Raw genomic sequence first — 6000 nt, forward strand, 5'->3', positions numbered from 1 at the left:
GTGACTAAGCTAAGCGACCCAAGTGGCCGACACAAACACCTGGCCCATCTAGGAGTGGCACTGCAGTGTCAGACAGGATGGTAGATTTAAAAAATAGTCCCCAAACAGCACATGATACAAAGAAAAAAAGAGGTGCAATGAGGTAACTGTGTGATTAAGCTAAGCGACCCAAGTGGCCGACACAAACACTTGGCCCATCTAGGAGTGGCACTGCAGTGTCAGACAGGATGGCAGATTTAAAAAATAGTCCCCAAACAGCACATGATGCAAAGAAAAAAAGAGGTGCAATGAGGTAGCTGTGTGACTAAGCTAAGCGACCCAAGTGGCTGACACAAACACCTGGCCCATCTAGGAGTGGCACTGCAGTGTCAGACAGGATGGCAGATTTAAAAAATAGTTTCCAAACAGCACATGATGCAAAGAAAAAAAGAGGTGCAATGAGGTAGCTGTGTGACTAAGCTAAGCGACCCAAGTGGCCGACACAAACACCTGGCCCATCTAGGAGTGGCACTGCAGTTTTCTAGCAAGAGGATGAGTGCTTCCATCCTCATGTGAATCTGAACCACTAGCCATGAACATAGGCCAGGGCCTCAGCCGTTCCTTGCCACTCCGTGTCGTAAATGGCATATTGGCAAGTTTACACTTCTCATCAGACGCTTTTAATTTTGATTTTTTTGGGTCATTTTACTGAACTTTTGTAGTATACTTGACGACAGAGAGGTAGAGCAATGGACCACTGTACCGTACTGCTATATATATACTGGTGGTCACAGCAACATTCTGCACTGTCACCTCCTACTATATACTGCGCACAACTAAAATGCAGCACAGGTATGGATGCATAGTATACTTGACGACACAGAGGTAGAGCAATGGACCACTGTACCGTACTGCTATATATATACTGGTGGTCACAGCAACATTCTGCACTGTCACCTCCTACTATATACTGCGCACAACTAAAATGCAGCACAGGTATGGATGCATAGTATACTTGACGACACAGAGGTAGAGCAGTGGACTACTGTACCATACTGCTATATATATACTGGTGGTCACAGCAACATTCTGCACTGTCCCCTCCTACTATATACTGTGCACAACTAAAATGCAGCACAGGTATGGATGCATAGTATACTTGATGACACAGAGGTAGAGCAGTGGACTACTGTACCGTACTGCTATATATATACTGGTGGTCACAGCAACATTCTGCACTGTCCCCTCCTACTATATACTGCGCACAACTAAAATGCAGCACAGGTATGGATGCATAGTATACTTGACAACACAGAGGTAGAGCAGTGGACTACTGTACCGTACTGCTATATATATATACTGGTGGTCACAGCAACATTCTGCACTGTCCCCTCCTACTATATACTGCGCACAACTAAAATGCAGCACAGGTATGGATGCATAGTATACTTGACGACACAGAGGTAGAGCAGTGGACTACTGTACCGTACTGCTATATATATACTGGTGGTCACAGCAACATTCTGCACTGTCCCCTCCTACTATATACTGCGCACAACTAAAATGCAGCACAGGTATGGATGCATAGTATACTTGACGACACAGAGGTAGAGTAGTGGACTACTGTACCGTACTGCTATATATATACTCGTGGTCACAGCAACATTCTGCACTGTCCCCTCCTACTATATACTGCGCACAACTAAAATGCAGCACAGGTATGGATGCATAGTATACTTGACGACACAGAGGTAGAGTAGTGGACTACTGTACCGTACTGCTATATATATACTGGTGGTCACAGCAACATTCTGCACTGTCCCCTCCTACTATATACTGTGCACAACTAAAATGCAGCACAGGTATGGATGCATAGTATACTTGACGACACAGAGGTAGAGCAGTGGACTACTGTACCGTACTGCTATATATATACTGGTGGTCACAGCAACATTCTGCACTGTCCTCCTACTATATACTACAATGCAGCACAGATATGGAGCGTTTTTCAGGCAGAGAACGTAGATATTTTCAGCACACTGAGCACAGATATTTGCAAGCACACTGAGCACAGATATTTGCAGCACACTGAGCAGATATTTGCAGCACACTGAACACAGAAACTGAGAGAACGCAGCCACGTCCTCTCGCTATCATCTCCAAAGCACGAGTGAAAATGGCGGCGACGCGCGGCTCCTTATATAGAATACGAATCTCGCGAGAATCCGACAGCGGGATGATGACGTTCGGTCGCGCTCAGGTTAACCGAGCAAGGCGGGAAAATTCGAGTCTGCCTCGGAACCGTGTAAAATGGGTGAAGTTCGGGGGGGTTCGGATCCCGAGAAACAGAACCCGCTCATCACTAGTCATAAGTATCTCCTTTATTATTTTACTCATCATTATAAAGTATGTAGTGTGTTTGGGAGGCACCGATCGTGGTGCCTCCCGTTGTGAATGGGGAAAGATATGGGAGCGGGGGGCGGGCGCGGTGCCAAGCAATGGGCAGGAAAAGCCCATTGAAATTACATGGAAAAGCGGCACCATTAGAGGTGCCGCTTTCATACAGGGACGTGCTTTCAACCTATGAAAGCACGCCCCTGTGAGTGAGGGCACAGTGATTGGCCAGCAGATCAGTCACTGGATCCCCTGTCAATCACTGTGTGAGCGTCGGTGGCGGCGGAGATGCGGGATGCGGCGGGCCGGGTGGCGGAGGTGCGGGCGGTGGGATGCGACGGAGATGCGGGCGGCGGTGGCGGCGGCGGGACGTGGCAGTCAGGGCCATTCAGCAGAGTTTGGCAGCCTCAGCGTCATTTTTTAAATTCAAGATGGCCGCCACGAGCCAATCATGGCTCGCCGCGTCATCGCCCCGCCCCCTCCCTTATATAAGTCAGCGCAAGGCAGCGGCTGTCAGTCCGATGGCGAAGGAGGAGCAGAGAAGAGCTCCTGAAGAGAAAGAGACACCGTGGAAGTCCTGGATGGGCGGCGGCTATGCAAAAGAGCTTAGCAGCCGCCGCCCACCAGGTGAAGGCGCTAGAAGTCCTGGGAAGGCGGCGGCCATGCAAAAAAACGTAAAGGCCGCCGCCTCCCAGGTGAAGACGCCAGAGGAAGACGCCGGAAGCCCTGGGGAGGCGGCGGCCATGCAAAAGAGCTTAAAGGCCGCCGCCCCCAGGTGAAGACCCTGTGTAATAAACCTTTTTTTTAAACCGTGTAGTGTGGTTTTTTTTTATATTTTCTTTACAGGTGGACTATAGGTGCCAGTGGGCCCTTTATGTCCGAGCATGCTGGCACTTGTGGTGCAGGGCATAGAACTGGGCTATCAGACCAGTGCTGGTTGTTGCTCGGGAGGGGGAACCCCATTTTTATTTTTTGGGGGCCCCACTTTCCAAGGAATTCCAGCCCTGGGCTGACTGGCTTGGGGGGGCACTTTAATGTTATGGCATGGGGACCCCACACTGAGTGTCTCCCCTGCTATGGCATTACTTCCCCCTGGCTGGTTCTGCCTGGTGCTGGTTTTAGTGGTGTGTGGGGGGACTGCACTTTTTTTTTTCTCGGGGTGGGGGGGGGGTTAGCTGCCAGTGCCTCACCGCACGTCACTGATTTACAATATGTCTAGCAAAGAGTGTGTTTCATGTACGGCAGAGTGTTCATCTCCCCCATGGAGCTCACTACTATGTACTCAGTGTAGTGCACCTTCTCAGGCTAGCGGGCATTCGCCTCCTGGGGAAAATGGTGGCCTCTTACGAGGCGCGTCAGTACGGAAGGTTTCATGTGAGGCCCTTCCAGCTGGATCTGTTGGACAAATGGTCTGGATTGCATCTTCACATGCACCAGAGGATCCGTCTGTCGCCAAAGGCCAGGATCTCCCTTCTGTGGTGGCTCCAGACTTCTCACCTAATCGAGGGCCGAAGGTTCGGGATTCAGAATTAGATTTTGCTAACCACGGATGCAAGCCTCAGAGGTTGGGGAGCAGTCACCCAGGGGGTGCGGTTTCAAGGAAGATGGTCAAGTCAGGAAGTCGTCCTTCCAATCAACATTCTGGAACTCAGGGCCGTATACAATGGCCTTCTGCAGGCCTCATATCTTCTTCAAGATCTGGCCATTCAGGTTCAGTCGGACAATGTGACGGCAGTAACGTACATAAACCAACAGAGAGGTACGAAAAGCAAAGCAGCAATGTCAGAGGTATCAAGAATTCTCCTCTGGCCAGAAAAACACGCTGTGGTGTTGTCGGCGGTCTTCATTCCGGGAGTAGACAACTGGGAAGCAGACTTCCTCAGCAGACACGACCTGCACCCGGGGGAGTGGGGTCTTCACCCAGAGGTGTTCAGGTGCGTGACACGTCAATGGGTATGTCAACATGATGGCCTCTCGTCTCAACAAGAAGCTAAAGCGGTATTGTTCCAGGTCGAGAGACCCACAGGCAGTGGCAGTGGACGCTCTGACAACTCCATCTCCATCTATCAGATGGTGTACGTGTTCCCTCCACTTCCGCTGAATTCTTAAAAGAATAAAAAGGTAAAAAGTTCAAGCAATTCTCATTGCTCCGGACTAGCCAAGGAGGGCCTGGTACACGGACCTTCTGGGGATGCTCCTGGAAGATCCGTGGCCTCTACCTCTTCGCGAGGATCTCCTGCAACAGGGGCCGTTCGTCTATGAAGACTTAACATGGCTACGTTTGATGGCACGGAAGTTGAATGGTTGATTCTAGCCAGGAGAGGGATTACTGACAAGGTCATCCCGACTATGATCCAAGCCAGGAAGGGGGTAACGTCTAAACATTACCACCGTATTTGGAAGAAATAGGTCTCTTGGTGTGAGAGCAGAAAATATTCTGCGGTGGAATTTCATTTGGGGCGTTTCCTATTTTTTCTGCAGTCAGGTGTGGATGCGGGCCTACGTTTGGGCTCTATAAAAGTCCAGATTTCGGCCTTGTTAATTTCCTTTCAGAAACAATTAGCTTCTCTTCCTGAGGTCCAGACGTTCTTGAAAGGTGCTCTGCACATCCAGCCTCCCTTTGTGCCTCCCACAGCACCTTGGGATCTCAATTTGGTGCTGCAGTTCCTCCAATCGGACTGGTTTGAACTGTTATTGGAGATAGACGTAAAATATCTTACATGGAAACCCGTCACACTGTTGGCCTTGGCTTCTGCAAGACGTGTGTCGGAGCTAGGGGCGTTGTCTTACCAGAGCCCCTATTTAATCTTCCATGAGGATAGAGCTGAACTCAGGACTCGTCAGCAATTTCTTCCTAAGGTGGTGTCGGGGTTTCACAACAACCAACCAATTGTGGTTCCGGTTGTGACCGACACCTCTGTTACTTCAATGTCTTTGGATGTTGTGAAGGCTTTGAAGGTGTATGTGAAGAGAACAGCTCGTCACAGAAAATCGGACTCGCTGTTTGTTCTTTACGATCCCAATAAGATTGGGTGTCCTGCTTCAAAGCAGTCAATTGCACATTGGATCAGGCTCACTATCCAGCATGCTTATTCCATGGCAGGATTGCAGATTCCTAAATCTGTACAGGCCCACTCGACTAGGTCAGTGAGTTCTTCTTGGGGGCGGCTACAAGCGATGTCTCGGCCTTACAACTCTGCCGAGCAGCTACTTGGTCGGGTTTGAACACGTTTGCAAAGTTCTATAAGTTCGATACCTTGGCCTCTGAGGACCTTCGATTTGGTTAATCAGTTCTGCAGGAACCTCAGCACTCTTCCACCCAGTTTGAGAGCTATGGTACTAAATGGATCTCCAGTATCCTCTAGGACGTAAGAGAAAATAGGATTTTAATTACCTACCGGTAAATCCTTTTATCGTTGTTTGTAGAGGATACTGGGTGCCCGCCCAGTACTTCGTTCATCCTGCACTGTTACTTGGTTAAGTATTGTTGTTTGGTTCAGCTGTTGCTGTTCCTGTTCCAAGTTTGGTTAGCATGGCTTTCCTCTTGTTGTGTGTGCTGGTTCGGAATCTCACCACTATCCTTTTATATCCTTCTCTCAAAGTATGTCCGTCTCCTTGGGCACAGTT

The sequence above is a fragment of the Pseudophryne corroboree genome, chromosome 6 (genome assembly GCF_028390025.1).
Source record: "Pseudophryne corroboree isolate aPseCor3 chromosome 6, aPseCor3.hap2, whole genome shotgun sequence".
NCBI classification, from domain to species: Eukaryota; Metazoa; Chordata; class Amphibia; order Anura; family Myobatrachidae; genus Pseudophryne; species Pseudophryne corroboree.